Source organism: Planococcus citri, chromosome 2, assembly GCF_950023065.1.
Source record: "Planococcus citri chromosome 2, ihPlaCitr1.1, whole genome shotgun sequence".
Taxonomy (NCBI): Eukaryota; Metazoa; Arthropoda; class Insecta; order Hemiptera; family Pseudococcidae; genus Planococcus; species Planococcus citri.
Window position 1 is genome coordinate 1,954,936 of NC_088678.1, and position 16,982 is coordinate 1,971,917.

The 16,982-nt window shown below is 37.6% G+C and overlaps 1 protein-coding gene and 2 long non-coding RNA genes across 5 annotated transcripts in view; 2 read left to right on the forward strand and 1 right to left on the reverse strand.

The window, feature by feature from the left end:
- LOC135833965 (glycine receptor subunit beta-type 4-like) overlaps positions 1 to 16,982 on the reverse strand; it is a 258,934-nt gene that overhangs the window by 82,147 nt on the left and 159,805 nt on the right. The window lies entirely within an intron of this gene.
- On the forward strand, positions 3,653 to 7,855 carry LOC135833952 (uncharacterized). The gene is made up of 3 exons (XR_010556594.1): positions 3,653 to 3,960; positions 4,051 to 4,723; positions 4,816 to 7,855. It is a non-coding gene; the product is annotated as an uncharacterized LOC135833952 (long non-coding RNA).
- LOC135833953 (uncharacterized) lies at positions 8,684 to 10,966 on the forward strand. Of its 2 annotated transcripts, XR_010556596.1 has the most exons (4): positions 8,685 to 9,538; positions 9,687 to 9,746; positions 9,816 to 9,980; positions 10,077 to 10,966. It is a non-coding gene; the product is annotated as an uncharacterized LOC135833953 (long non-coding RNA). The 2 variants fall into 2 exon arrangements; XR_010556595.1 differs by having other exon boundaries at positions 8,684 to 9,538; positions 9,687 to 9,980.

The following is a 16,982-nucleotide window of genomic DNA, read 5'->3' on the forward strand; positions in this document are numbered from 1 at the left end:
CGGTGTAATCTTCATTATCAAAGTCTTTATAATTATCCGAGTCCTTTGGCTCGTATAACAGTTCTTCCAACGTTGGTTTTTTATTTTCTCGTTTTATAGTGTCTGCTGATTGCGCATCGTGTTTATCGGTTGGTGTTTTACGTAATAAGTCTTCTTCGTGCATATATCCACTCGATGTAGAAGGTATGTTCGAAATATCTACCGGAATGCCATTAAAATTGAACGTGGAATTAAAAGTTGATGTTTTCACATTTTCCTTCTGATTCGAAATCGTGATGTTCCCGTTCTTCTCTAGTGTAATTTCTCTTCGTTCCACTGTCCGCTGGTTGGTTCTTACCGTACCATCGAGATTGTATGTATTGCGCAAGCCGGTAGTTTTCAATTCATTCTCCATTTGTTGGCATCGAAACTCAGAATCATAAAGTCTTTTTGATAAGTCTTTATAATATTCTTCTTGGCGATCGTAGTCTCTTTTAGTTTCTTCGTATAACCCTTGCCAATGTTGGATCTGTATTTGATGTTCTTGTAGATTTTCAGTTAAAGTGGTAATCCGTTCGTTGGCATTGTTTAAATTACTTTGGAGTAAACTATTCGCCGTAACGTACGCTCCAATCGCCGTTGGTATTGATACTGTAGATATATTTATCGTTTTGTAGTCGATGAAACGATTCGGGACTCGACATTTTTCACCGTTGTTGCCTTTAGGAGCTCCACATAATATTTCTAGCTCTTTATATACTCCCGAGACATATCGGATCGATGCTTCCTTCGCACATTGGAGATGGACTAAGTGTTTGCACCGTAGACTGATTGCCGTTACTTCTCGATGTCTGTCACCCGCTAATATTTTGTCGCAGATTGTACAGTTCGGTATTGGTGTATCGTAAAACGATTGATCCCGTTCTTCTTCCATTGTTTTACGAAAATTATTTTTTTTACGATCTGTAACACGTGTTTTTTAACGTAAGAAATCTGGTCTACTGATATTATCAACGTTGCTAGTTTTAAACAGCTTACCTTTAATGGTTTCCTACTGGATGTTTTTCTACAATTAATCTTGCTACTTCTGCATAAATTCCTCCACTTTAAATATGTTTTACTAAAATACTTTCATAATAAACTTTGACATACCGTGTCACTTCAAAATTTTAACGTTTGTTGATAAGCTGTAGCGTTAGATAGTCTCGAGTGTGGCTGATGTGTTGCCGATTTAACGTTTACTTTGACAATTATCTGTGGATGTGGTACATCATTTTTTCGTAGATTGAATAAACTGACGAAACGTGTTATACTTCTTTATTTGAATAATGTGCATACTTGGATTATGTTTTACTAAATTAGATGAATTACTTCTTATAAATTAGCTGATATTCACAAAATAACATTGATTTCTTTCCAATAAAAGAACGTACAAAAACACAACAAATAACAGTAAATTATACATAGTTCATTACATTGATACGGATAACGATATTTGAACATATCAAAATGGAATGTTTTACGTAATTATTGGATGTCTTGAGCCAGGTAGTACAAGAATTCGAAGTAAGCCGGGTAGATGGGGAATGGATTCTTGTGGTGATCTATATAAGCTGGAATATCATATTTCCTGAATATTTTCTCAGCAATTCCGATGTATTTAATTTCAGCTCCTTTGATTCTAGTAGCTGTGTTCTTTAACCAATGATTGAATAATCTCGTGCGATTCATTATAGGGTTTATGCTTTCCACGCGATGTGTTACGTAAGTTGGTATAATTAAAATGTTAGTCGTCCCTCTTTTAATCATCATTTTGATAAGTTGAGTCACATTATTAAACGTTGAATTGATGTCTGATTCCATGCGTAGGTCGTGAGATCCGAAAGATAATAGGATCTTGCGTGGTGTTCGTTGATTCATAAACATTTCTATGTGACGTTTAACTAACGGTGTCGAAAAAAACGGACCGGTGAAAGCACTGTTGGCTACTTCAAATCTATCAGATTTTTCTCCCACTATGGGTTGTCGAATCATGCCATATAGAAAACTGTCACCAATAACCATGTGGTCATTTAGAAAATAGCATTGAGTAGTTTTGCTGCTGCGGCGTGTTTGGTCATATAATTTTACGTATGCAAATGTTTTCCGTAACTCAAAATCCTTTGCATCTTCGTTACCGATATCCTGTCCCAGTGACCATCCTTGTTGATTACATCGTTTGTATAAAGCCTTTAGCGTGAATTCAACGGGTAGGTTGATGATTGTTCTGTCATGTATTACAAAATCAGCATCGAATTGCACGTTCCATCGTGGTAGCGGTTCTTGGTCATCAACTTCATCGAGTAAGAATTCATGTCGTATTTGGTCATACTCGGATATCAAAGTTTCATTAGTTACTGGTTTTTTATTTTGGTAATTTTCGTCATAATTTGAGACTTGATTCGACTCGTTGTGTCGCATTCTTTTGCATTCGTTTTGAGTTTCATGCCGATCACCTTCTTCCGTACCCTGTTGATTATTTGAAAATCTTCTTTTTTCTGCGTTAGTGTGTTTCTTAGGGTTAACATCGTACGAATAGTTTTGCCAATGTGGTTGAGCGTTTCTCTCAGCTTCACGTCTCTTTCTGGGGTCTCGAGTGGATTCTTTCTTAAAAGATTGATCGTTTCGTGGTCTTTGGATCGTTGACGCTGTGTTACGGTATGTTTTCTCTTCTCGATCTCGTTTTTCGGGAAAGGGTTTATCGAATGGTTTTAGTTCGCTTCGAATTTCTTCGTATTCTTTTGATGTTTGGGTTTCTCGTGATTGTGGTAGTTTTCTATCCGGAAATGGTTTTGAGAATGGTTTAAGATCTTCTCGTTCGTCGGAGGTTCCGCTCGAGGTAGATGTTTTACGAAATGGGTTGCGTTTTTTACGTGCAGCATCGTCTTCCTCGATTTTTTTCCGTAAGTTTAAATTGTCTTCCTTTTTATTTACATTAGACCAATGCCTGTCGTCTGTTGAGGGTTTGCGGTGTTTTATTCCTTCAAGTATGCCGTTTAGTCTAGCTACAGTAAGCTCATGTTCGTGAATCTGTTGGTCCTTAGTTGTTATTTGTTTTACGTAAACCGCGATTGCATTCTCTTCATCTTCGCATTTGAGATTGATCGTGATCAAGTCGTCGTTCGAAAATGGTTTTTTGCAATGGTCATCGAAACACTTTACTATCGGGAAACGTTCCTTTCCGTCACAGCTTATGTATACGTATCGCTTTATGCATTTTGTGTGCATTACATGACCGCAGATTTTGCTTGCTACTGTGTCCTCGCCATTGGTCAGTATTCGTGAACAGACTACACAAAATGGAATGAGGATTCTCACTTTGTCTTCCTGTTAAATGAAAATTTATTTCAGTATTCTGTGCTGATTAAATTCAAAGTGTGTTTCGTAAACTTTTGACTTACTTCAGGGCTACTCATCAGGTCGATAATTTCATCGTTACTCTTTTGACTTTTTCCTTTCCTGGACATTTTGATTAACAGGGAGAAATCTGCTTTTAATTCAATTTAAATTTTATCACCAGTACTTTAAACCATTACGCATATAATTCATTGAAAGATAGCATAAGTTCCATGACAACAACCATTTTGAGCTTAAAATAGCTTACTCGTCTTTTCTTGAACAAAAGGAAACTTTATCGCTACATGTGTTTCAGCCGGTAGGGGGCGTGGCTTACGTTACCTGTGTTCGAGTCACGTACGCATAAATAATTATCACGAGGTTTGAAACGTAAACAAAAATTTATTCTCTGTTTAAAATTAACACATACTCTTCTCAGTTTTTTAAGGTTATTATAATGGTGCAGACATAATAAAATAAATTTGATATGATGTTTTACGAAATAAATCTAATTGTTAGTTTATATTCCAGTTTCGATAACAACAACTGCTTGTTTCTTCCTCTGGAATTGTTTTACTGGAATCTTCATTGGAATAACTCGGCCAGGTAAGAGAATGTCTCGATGTAGCTTTTTCGATTAAAAATACGGTTGTCTTCGGGTATATTTTGGTCGATTATATTTTCTACTGTTTGCAGATATATAATGGATCCGTTGTTATTTAATTCCCTGATACGCTCACGAACGTTTCTTCGTAGCAGCGAATTTAGATCAAGTCGATTGGAACATCGCGTTGGCATAAGGTATACTTTCTGTACGCCACGGTATTCTAAATGGTCAATTGCTCTTTTAATGTTTGCAAGCGTTTGATCTTCGGTTTGGTTTTCGGTGAGATCGAATTCACCAAATGACAACAGTACGGTCGATGGAAGTGTCTTTACGAAGATATTCAAATTCATTAGGAACGAGTTGATTGTCATTCTGTATTGAGAAAGTTCATTATTTTCCCAATAAGATTGGGCGGCATTATACGAATCCAGTGATCGATATACTAGATCATGGCTAGCTGCATCACCGAGTATGAGGACACCGTTCAAGAAGTATGTATCTATTCCTCTTGCTTTGCCGTTGGTACAAGTGTATCGAGTTAAGCTGGTCTGGAAATTCTCTCTAACGTATATTTCATCTATTTTCAGGTGGTCTTCTATGTCTTGGCATAAATGGATGTTTTTCGCAATTAATCCATTCAATAGTTCTACCATGACTTCAGGAAGTCCTGTTTTCTTACGTAGGATTGCAATAATGTCACATTTCGGGATGGACCGGTGATGAGTAAATGTTTCGATAACGGAATTCTTTCGCAATTCGATGGTGAGTTTTTCGATTTCTTTTCGAAGCTGTGGAATGGTTTCTCGATTTTTCAAGTTTAATTCGGATCTTAAGTCGTTGCATTCTTCTGTTAGGTTACGGTTGGTTGTTCGTAACTGGTGGTTCGTATTTTCCATGTCTGCTAATTGTCGGTGTAAGCGAGCAATCTGCCCTATATAATTAGCTCTGGATCCGCGTAATAGAAGGTCTGCGTACACAAATTTTACTTCTACGTAATTTTGAGCCAGAAGTAGCGTTCCTGTGCAGTCTTGTTTTACGCAATGGTAGACCACTAAGGCATCGCGTTCAAGGTTTCCGTAAGTTTCTTCTACGCAGCTTCGATGAGCGGTGTGTCCGCATGTGTAAGCTTTAATTACCGGTGTGTTTTCCGTGTAACTCTTTAAACAGATAGAGCAGGCTGGAACGGCAAAGTAGCTTGATGGTTCATATACGTTCATTTTGGATTATCTATTGAGAAAATATCATCATGTGTTACTCCATGTGGTGTGAATTCGATTGACTTATCTGAATAAGTGTTTCTTACCTTCTTTACGTTCGTACGAGATGTTTAACGAAATTTTGCCTTGTAGCGTTTGACGTCGACTTGCTTGTGAATATTTTACGGAATGTACACTATATTCACTGGATAACTTTTGCGAAAACGAAATTATTACGTTGCTGAATTATACGGCAGTTTCTTTTCCGCGGAATCGACGATAATGTCTAATTGCCCACTCTGTGTGTGTTGGTACGTAATTCCATTCAGTTTCAAATGATTTAGTGAACGTTTCACGCTGCGTTTCACTCAATATTTCCAGTATTATAGAATTCATTGTCAGTTTTTTCTTTGTTAAACGTGGATTAATTCTGATAATGGCGTTATCTTCGTCATAATTTATCGCTGAATTGCGTTTACGCAGGTTATAACGTTGTTCTGCTTCTCGTTTAACTGATTCACGTTCTTTTACATCCGGAATCGTTTTTTCCAGGGTAGTTTCGAAATCTTTTTGTTCATTAGTTGACAATGAAGTTTTCAATTTTCTTCTGATTTTATCGTATTCGGAATGTTTACGTCTCTTTTTATTAGCCACTTTTTTATCATATTCTTCATTTACGAAATTTTCAAGTAAATCTTTATGTTTCCAGAATGCAAGAATTTTTTGATGTAAAGAGCGTTTATCAAATTTCGATCGGAGTTTAGGCTCCTTTCTAAATGCCTCAAGTTGATGTAACGTGAGGTAAGTTACTATTTGTCTTACGCTAATGAGTGTTCTGTCTTTCTTTTCTTTCAGATTTTGTATTTCGTAACAATTTCTGCCTGCCCTCTTCACAATCGCATATGGCCCATTCTGTTTGACATAAAGTTTAGCGGAAGCAAGTTTATCTGCTGATGATTGACGATGATTCGTAATCATCACCAGTTCACCAGGTTTGTGTAAACGTAAATCACCTCTTTTCTCATTGAACTTCTGTTCATCGTTTTGATGTTTAATCGCTCTTTTTTCTTTATTCAGATGGATTAGTGCCTGGTGGTATGACATTAGGTCTATTCGAGCCGTGTCAACTTCTTCCGTATATACAGCCTTTCTTGCAAGTTGATCCGCAGTGAAGTTTCCGTAATCAGTTTTTCGAGCGTAGGTATGACATAAATGGAATTCGTCAAACTGTTGTTTCAATTTAATTACTTCTTCGAAAATCTCTTTGTGATGTACAGGTTTTCCGGAATTATTTTTCCATTTGTTTTCTACCCATCGATCACATTCAGAGTTGATTGCTGATGTAACATATTGAGAATCCGTGAAAATCATTAGTTTCGTAACTCCATGGGTAATCATAGTTTCCATAGCAATTTTAAGTGCCATGATCTCTGCTAAATTGTTAGTATTCGTATAATTTGGGTGGTTGATTCTTTCAGAAATGTTCTTCAATCCTTCCGGATGCCAACAGATTCCGATACCAGCAATTGCATCTTCGTCACCGTTGTTTGCGCAAGCTCCATCTACCCAAACCCATACGTGGCCATCGGATGCTGTATAGACGTCGTTTAACATATCTAATTTCGTAGACTTAAGTTCTTCTATCGTGATAGATGGTACTTGTTTGTTTCTAGCAGTTTTACGTAATTCCTTTAGCTCATAGTGAGCATTGATCGGGACTCGATCGATAGGTAGGTTCAAAACAAAATCATTAATTTCCCAAAGGTCATTAGGTAGAATGCCGACTTCGTTAGGGCAATTGTTGATTTCGTCTTCGACTTCTTTAGTATAGTGATGCCATCCTTCATGGGAATACGCTCCTCTACAGTCAAAATTGATTTTTAGTCGTAAACGTTCTCCGATCATTCTCATTGATCGTTCAACTGGGTTGGACTGTGGATTATAGGGTGTTGAATTGCCTACGGTGATTTTTTGTTTTGTAAGAGTTTGATTCCAAAGTGAATTACGAAATTGAACAGCGTTGTCTGTATTGATTTTTCTGATTTTGTACCCTAAATCCTTGATGTTATTAATTATGGTTAACATGCAGTCTGCGACTGTTTCTTGTTTTATGTCTAACATAAGCTGTAGCCAAATTTTTCCAGAGAAAATGTCTTTTGCTACTAAGAGGTATCTAGGTTCATTTGAACTGTTTGCAATCGGTCCTAGGATGTCTACAGATAATACGTCAGCTAGGCAATGTGCTTCTACAAATGAAAATTCTACAGGTTTCTTTATTCCATAGGATTTGTTTGATTTACATGCTAGGCAGGCACTGGTTAGGTATCGAGCATAATGTTTTGAATTTGATGAATAATAAAATCTTCGGAAAATTTGGGTCAACTTGTTGGCACCAACATGTCCAAAAATATCATGTATATACATCATCGTGTCTGCAAATAGTTCATCGGGAAGGACTGGTACGATTGAATCATCCTTATATCTGAACATTAGGAATTCTCTACCATTGATTTCGTGTATCTCGTATCTTTTAGCTAGTTGTCCTTTCGCAAGATGTTCTCTTTTTGTAAGTTCTGAATCGGGTGTTCTTAACTTACGTGTAATTTTCATACAATTCGGATCTCTCTTCTGCATAACATCGATTTTGTCTAAACTGCTGAGCAGTTTGTTGACGATTTTTTCTTGATGTGTGTCTACTTGTGTTACGAAATTGATGACGTTGATGCTGTTCAAAGTCAATTCAGGAGCTTGAATTCCAAACCATCGTTTGTGCTTTTTTCGCAAATCGTATATCAAGTTGTAACAATTGAGTTGAGTGATCCAAATAGCAGCTTTCCGGTGTACTTCGGCAATGACCTCGAATTGTGAAACAATTGATTTCAAATCACTTCTAACATGAATGGTCCTTCCATGTAACCAAAGCTGCAACTTTTTGATGGTTTTCGCAAGATTGTACATTTCTCGTTCTATGAGAGTATATGACTTTTGGTGTTCTTTGAATGAAAAACTAGAAAACATTACTATTTCGTCTTGACCTTCGAACGTTTGGTATAAAACTGCGTTCATAGCATCAGGTGAAGTATAGGTATCGAGCCATAGATCAATTCCATTTCGGGGGGATTTTAGAGCAAAATTTTCCGTGTATTTTTCTTTAAGTAATTCAAAAGCTTCTTCCTGCTCTTTGCCCCAGTGAAATGTTGCGCCTTTTTCCGTCAACTTGTACAAATTACGTAGTATCTGCTGATAGCAGGGGATAAACCGCCTATAGAGTCCGGTTAACCCTATTAATTCAAGCACTTCTGTGGCATTCTTTAATTCAAACTTACCAGTTTTCTTATTAGTATGCTTTTCGATGTACTCCATGAATTTGGCAATTTTCTTCGATTGTTTCTTGATAATGCCAGCTTCTAAATCAAAACCTAGATGGTCGATTTGTTTACGGAAAAATGTTGACTTAGTTGCGTTCAACTTCAGTCCATTCGCTCTTAATTTCTTGAATGTGTCTTCTAATAACGATAGCATTTCTTCGAAAGTTTTACATCGGAGTAAAATATCGTCGACGTACTTGGTTAGTCCATCTTTGTCTGGTATTACGTGGTTAATGAGTTTTACGAAATACGCTGAAGATATTTTAAGTCCATATGGTAAACGTATGAATTGGTAGACACGCCCATCGATTTGGAAAGCGCAATATTTACGAAAAGATTCTTCGAGCACGATTTGCCAGAAACCAGCAACGAAATCTAACGAACTGAAAAACTTGGCTTCTGGGTATTCTGTGAGTATCCTATCTAGTAATCCAGCTTCGTTGTAATCTTCTTCTAGAATTGGGTTTAGGTCCACAGGATTTAGACATATTCGCATGTCACCATTTTTCTTGATGTTAATTACGATAGGATTAATAAATTTAGAATTGGACGGTTCAATTACGTTTGTTGCAAGCATGATTTGGATTTCTTTCTTGATGGCTTCCATCATCTTTTTAGATGGATTGTATTTACCACTTCGATAAACTATCTTGTTTTGCGGAGTATTGAACACCAATTTAGATTTCTTTCCTTTATAACGACCTGGGAATTTGCTAAAAATGTCTTTGTAAGGTGATAGGATATTGTAGGCGTAATCAGCTTGTTGTTGAGTTAATCGTTGTTCTGATACTGCTTCGTCTAAGTCAGCTTTTAATTTCTTAATAAATGTTTCAGGTCCAGTATCTTTAACGCCATCGGGTAAAGAGTAGAATCTGCGAGCAGTGTCGGCTCGGTTCAAAATGGCATACATTTCGTCGACATATTGCGATCCCATCGTAATGTTGTTAATTGCAAGTTTGTCTGCATATTCGTGGAATTGTAGAATTGGGATACTTTCGATGTCGTGTTCGGGGGTAGGTTGACACTCGGCTATCTGATCTCTCATTTTGGCTACTATACCAAGTTGTATCATGGTTTGTGACCCAATCAAACATACTTGGTTGCATTCCTTAATTATATAAAATGGTATTTTTAAATGATGTTTTCCAAATTTCATTTTAGGTACGATTATATATTCCGAGGTGGTTACTACTTGTTTGTTCGCCATCATGCATTGAACTGGTTCGTGTAATTCTAAAAAATCAAGCTCGCTGGAATGTTCTCGTATCAATCTTAACGCTGTTTCTTCAGATATAACGTTAAGGACTGCCCCAGTGTCAAGTTGGGTTGGGAAGTCCGTTTCACCAATTTGGAGATTGACTACGCACGTTTGTGGCATCATCCGTCGCTGTATTAATTGGGAAACTACCGAAGGAGTTTCATCGTTGCTCAGAGTTGAATTTTTTATTAAATCAGGTTCGTAGTAAGGACTGTTCGTAAATATTTGGTTGATTGTGCAGGTAGCATAATCTTCCATCTGATTTATAACTTTCTCTAACCCATTTGCCCCAGGGTATTCTCTCGCACTCAAGTAATCTCGTAAAAATAGTTGATAGGCTCGATAAACGAATGAAGATAGTAAATCTTTCTTGTTCACGGTGTAATAATCAAATTTGGTTGTATGCCTACTGAGTGCTACTATTGCATGGGGCAAGCTATCATAGATCGATAAGTGTTCTTTCTGCAGTCTTACTACTATTATATGATCATTTTGTTTGCCTTGAAACTCGTGAATCGTGTTCACGCAAAACTTTTCTTTTTCCAGCGCAGCTTTCTCCTGCTGTGTGTACACTAAGTACTGAGCTCCTGCTATTCGCGGTAATTGATCGAGGTTTACGAAATCGTGCAGTGACATTTCAGAATGTACTTTTGACGTGGTAGTCATCCCTCTGTCATACATATCGGATAATACTGCACAGGTGGTTAACGTGCAACGATGTGATACAGTTAAGTATTCAATTTTATCAATTAATTGTTGATGTACGTTTTGGTATAACGTATCACGTAATGGCGATCTGTTTATGTACTGGATTTGATGTCCATCTCCGATGAGTATCACTTCTTTTACTTTCGATTTTGCAATAGCTAAAATAATTTCACCGAAATGTACCAACATGGCTTCGTCGATGATAAGTCGTTTATATTGTTGATCATTACTATGCATTAAGTACGAATCGATGGTGCGGTAATTTTTAACTACATCTTGATTTTCTATGTCTAGGTTGCGTAATTTACATAAACGAGTACGAAAATCTTTACATCCTTCCTTCGTTGGAAATAATACCAAATCTGTTCCATCAGTGTTTACGTGTTTGAGTAAGTATGTGGTTTTTCCACATCCAGCCACACCTTGGACCATTTTGGTTGATGGCATTACGAAATCATCGAATGAAATGTTTTTGCATTGTAGATATAAATCCAGGTCACTTAATATTTTGGTATCTTTGGTAACAATAAGCATATCTGAAGATAAATTCGAAGCATCTTCCACCTCAGAAGTTTGAATCAATTTGTTTCCATCATGTGCATACTTGTGATCAGGAACTACATCGTTTGGCAAGTGAGTGAATATTCCTGATGGAACATCGTAAATTCCAATTTCATTGTTATTGTAATCTAATATTTTTTCAATATCATCTTCTGATGTGTTTAACAGTTTCGTATGGATGGCCTTAGTTCTATGATGAATCGACATATAGGTGTGGTACCAGATTGCAAGCTGTTCCTTTGCAGCGTTGTACGCAATTTCCTCTTTCGAAATAGCTTCAATTTTTGGTGGTCGGAAATCGATTACAATGGAATCAAGGTGTGTATCATTGGGTGATACTGATTTTTCTGAATTTGTTTGATCCGTGGTGATTATTTTTTCAGGTGCCAACATTGAGGTGTTTTCCGTACGGTCAAGTAGATCAGTTTCATCGAATACTGTATTACGTAAAATTTCGGACTTCTCCAACTCATTAGCAATAACATTTTTAATGTTGTTTAGCTTGTGTTGGGCAGCTTCTTCCGTTTCATCTAGTGTTGGGGAAGGCGGTATTTCCTCTGGCATTTTGATCTTACGGTTATCCAACGGAGGAGATTTAGCACTTTTCGGGTGGCTGTCTAACACAATGTTTACAAACGTTTCGATGAATTCTTCTTTCATTGCATTATTTGGTAAATAGTTGCCAGTATTATTTGCATAAAATTTCTTAAAATCAGGTACTACATTATGATGGCGGTCTTCTTTGATTACATACTGAGACTTAATTTTAGGATGGGGTTTTAAACAGGTGAATATCAGCGATGGTTCAATTACTAAACGGAGGTTGTGTTTTTTTGATAAAGCATAGAAGATTCTTTGAAAAGCATACCATCGAGTGACTGGAACGTGGTTACGTTGATCTTTCGTAGGTAATACTAGCGGGAAGGCTAATATTATGTCCTCGAATCCTTTTTCAATTAATTCTAAGATAATTGCATCAGCATATTTAATGAATTGTTGGTAGTCAACGTAGTTACTGTTAAGTTCTTTTTGACCAAAAGATACAACGGCGTGATAACGGTGTTTGAATCGTGTTTTACGCAATGCTTGGAGTAAGCTATATGCAGATACATTATCAATTAGACATAGTCGGTCAGTTTCGCAGTTTGCTATGTCGAACAGATAAGAGGCCAAAGTGTCACCTATCATTTGGTATTCGGTAATCGGGAACTTCGACCTATATACGTCGACGGAGTTTAAATATTCAACAACTGTTCCGCCTCCTCCTCGTCTTCGTCTGGAGGTATTGAAATCTCTAGACCATCCTCGTTTTTTGAATCCTCATCTTGTTGTTGCGTGAAATCCACTAGGATGTTGTTCAATGCTCCTGCATATAATGCTTGTAATTGTTCTTGAGTTAAAGAATTCAAGAGTGGTTGTTGTTTCTGGTAATTTCCACGTTGGCCAGATGAAGTGCCTGCCCCAGCGTTCGTATCCTGTGTTGAAGTTCCATTGTTTTGTTTTCCTTTCCCACTATTTTCTAGACTCTGGTTTAAATTTCTACCTCTCGGGTTGTTGCGACCATTATTTTGGTACCGGCCAGCTGGGGTAGATTGAAAAGGTGCAGCGTTGGGCCTCGGGGTACTATTCATCGGTACAGAGCGTTTCGTGAGCTCCTTAATTCACGCACCTAAATTCTGGATGTTTTTAGTTACGCCCAAATCAAAATGATGTTTCATATCGTCATCTATTTTCAATTGAATAGTAGAAATTATAGTACAATCGGGAAATTCTGCATCACATAATGTTTTGAACCATTTTTGTAGTTCAAAAGCCCATTTGATCGAATTTACTTTCGTAAGTTGTGTCATGATGAAGTACATCTTGGCATTCTCTTGTTGAGTAGTATTCCATAATGTTTGAATGAATGATGTTCTTAAATTGTAATAAGTCTTGATCTCACCGTTAAGGCCCATTAAGCTTTCCTTCCAATTTTTTCCTGCATCGCTTAGTACCAAGGCCTTGAAAAATTCAACGTATTGCGCTTCTGAAGCTCCTTTAGTAGACATGGCTCCTTCGAACTCATAAATAAATTGCATGACATGATAAAGGTTTGAATTAATATGTTTGATGCCTTGATCCGAGAGTTGTTTTGTCTTGATGTAATTATTGGGTTCTTTGGAAAAATATAAGTCATATCTGAGTATCCGTTGTCTACGTGGTACATTGATGGGTATATATTGGTGTCGATTTCCTAATTGGAAAGGTACCACAATTTCATTTCCTTTCTCGTCACGAGGGGGAAAATCCTCTAATTGATCGTCAACGGCATTAGTAGGATCACATGTTAACATGGTTTGTCCGGTTATCATCCCCGTCATATTGGTGTTCATAGCAGTATAATTTGGTGGTGGATATTGCGTAAAATTTGGCTGAGGATGATCCGAAGTTTGGTTTACGGAATGAGAATTAGATTGTGGTCCATTGGTAGAGCCTACATTGAATTGAACGTGTGGGGTTGCTTGCCCCATTTGTTGATTATTAGTCGGTTGTTGTACATGGTGTGATTGTACATTCCTCTGATCCGACATTTGTTGATTAAAATGTTGGGCTTCACAAAATTTCTCATACATCGGGTTGACTTTTTCATCCAATTTTTCGAGTGCAGTCCATGTTTCTCCGACACATTCTTTCAACTTTGTGACTCCTTCTACCCCTTGTATACATGTATTCATGCAAGTAAACAGGGCATCTCTGATTTGAATTTGCTTTTGATGAAACGATAGAAATTGTTCCCGAATGTGTCGACACTCAGTAGCCATAGAGGCTTGCATGTTTTTGTAACATTTATCCATTTGAGCTGGTTGGTTCACTACATAGTCATTCATGTCATCACGAGATTTTGTTAATTGGATTTCAAGGTTTTTTATGCGATTTTGAAGATCAGTTATCGCTTCACGGCGTGCAGTTTCGTTTTCGATTGCCCATTTAATATGGTCTTTATGCGCAACTGCTTCGGGATCTTCCGGAATTGCATTTTCCGCGTCCTTAACGAATTCTTTTTCATGATTGATAGGCGCAAAATCGTATATACGTACGTGACGTTGGCTCTGAGTAGCCACTGATAAAATTTGGTGGACGTTAACTTGCTTCGTAATCTCACTCCCTATCATGTTACCAACGTTTGGGTCATCGTCTATTTGCAAGTTAAATGAAGAATCGTCTACGTTTTCTTGCTCATTGATCTGAGGCATGGTACGTATAGGTGAAACATTGGGACCTCCAAAAAGGCCTGACATTCTTTGAGTGGAAGTAGCTACCGATTGTTGCAAATCATTTTGCAGGTTGTTCATAATTTGTTCATTACGACCTACTTGATTAGTTGGATAGATAAGCTGATGGCCTTGGGGAGTAGTTTTCGGTAGTTTTTTCGTACGTAAATTTGTAGCGATATTTTTTAGATGTCTCATTTGGGGACTTTCCGTTGTATTAATTGCTGCAAGTTTGGCCATTTGTCGAGCATAAGCCCTTGTGCTTTGATGAAAACGCGGTTCCACAGGACCGGTATTCTTACCTTTGTGGGTTGTAGCAGTTGGATTCGATTGCCCAGCAGTGTTTTGCTGCAAATTGCCATTATTCGGAACACCATTTTGGTTTACGACAGGTTGTTGACTAAGTAACAAGGGGTTCGTTTGAATCATTGCCGTAAAGAAATCCGAAGGAGGATTGTTCTGATTTGCTTGTGACATTGCTTGAGCATTCAGTGATCTATTCAGATCTTGCTGAGGTGGGTTAGAATCCACCAAGTTTCCTTGTACCGGAACAGTATGATTCAAATTTGGATTTTGTCCATTTTGAACTGGTGGGGTTGTGCCCCAAATCGAAGGGATCGGATGAAATAAATGATAATTATTCGGCGGTGCATTTGCCTGAGGTGCAGTCGGGACTGGATTCGGAACGAGCATTTGTCCTGTTGAAGCAGGAGTAGTACCAGTTTGATTCACGAAAGGAGTACTTTGAAAGATGCTCGCTTGCCCGTTGGTAACTCCACCTTGCTGAGTAGGATGAGGATTCATATTTTCAAAAATAGAATCTAATGAGACGCTGCAATTGACTAACGTTGGTGTCTTCCGATAAGCAGGATTCCAAGTTTATTGCGTAAAATTTACGTTTGGCTAACGCCTGTTTTACGATAAACTAGATGATGGAATTATTACGAAATAACACGTTTGGCTAACGTCTGTATTTACGTAATAAATTAATTGCTTGAATAATTAAAATTATTCACACAGGAACGAGAGAATATTTCTCAATATTCACTTGATGAAAATTGCCTAAACAACGCTTGATGATAACAGAAATGGAACACCTTCTCATAGCAGAGAAAATAAACATATGAACTCCGTATCGTTGCTTGGTCCGCTAGCTAGTACCATCGATGAAAAATAGGTATAGTGGGAGTAGATAACCTTCCCTTCCTCTTTGCACTTCGAAATAATGTGCTCAGATGGTCTAGCCTCGTAATAATACGTCGTACATATCCGTTCGATAGATTTTACATTGTACAGTGTATTTTATTTTCAGCCAAAAACCTGCTCCAATACTCTTATTGTTTGAGAGTGTTATCTGAACAAGTTTCATAACGAATTGGCTGTTTTACGTAATATATCGCTGACGAGTAGGTATTACCTACCTCACGTTGCTGATTACACATGAAATAAATAGGTAACATTTCAACACGTTTTGAACATGCAACGTGTATCATATTACGCGAATGGCCTTCAATAATCCATCTGAATTGAATTGCGAAATTACCTCTGCAGTAGGTTCTTACGAAATCTTTTCTTCTGGAATATCTCCGGATAATTCCTTAAATTTAATCTTCTTATAACTATTTCTTCTTATAAATAAACACGAACACATACATTGAATAAAAATGTGTCCCATGCAAAAATAGGTATGAGCAGATGAGTAGGTAGGCGATTCTGCCTGAAGTTGATATTTTCAGGAGTGTTGAAATTACGAAATATTCACTGGGATTATTCTGGAACAGTGTTTCAACACTTCGTGCCCACCCGGGGGCGCCAAATGTGGAGAAATTTTCCGCACATTACGATGATGCTATTACAAGCACATCTCCATGTATAGGTCTCACATATGCTAGCTACCTACTTGAGGTCTAGCAGTACCTAGCTTCTGAGAGCTTCGTAGGTACCTGGCGACTTACCGCCTCGTTACCTACTTTTCGGACACTGAGTGTAATTATGAATACCACACAGACATTTACCTTAAGATTATTTATCTTACAAAATAATAACACATCTTCAGTTGTAATTCAATGTATTGTATTCAAGTACATAATTACAACTTACTCAAGCTATATTATTTATACTGGCCTGTACAGTATTACGGAAAGAGAGAGATGGCATTTTATGCCTTAGAAAGTGCAAAGCACATCACCACGGGGAATAGGGAACAGTACACGGATGTGGGAAGGTCCATATATGTTACTCATTAAGATGAGATTTACAATAAGGATCCTCGGATGTTTTACGTAATAACTCCTGGACCCGAGTGCATCTGAACGACTCAATCAACGTAACTGGAACACAGAACATATTCGAAATAGATCACTTGCTTCACCAGTTCATATTTCGTATATGACTGGACTTGTGCTACTAATTTAGTCCATTAGATTTACGCAAATAGCATGGTATAGGTGGTCCTATACCATCTCCGGAACATTGAAATCCGATGTTTTATCATCGGGAGTCGCCAAATGACTGGTTTCTCTAGCGTATGTTCTCTCGTTACGAAGTATAGAGTGAACTAATCCGCTAGGTGTCGTATTACGAAACTATCTTTAATGTTGGCTAGAGGCAGAACGAATTTCTCTCGCATACGCGACCGAAAATGCATCACAATCTGTCTCTACAGTTACACTCGCATAT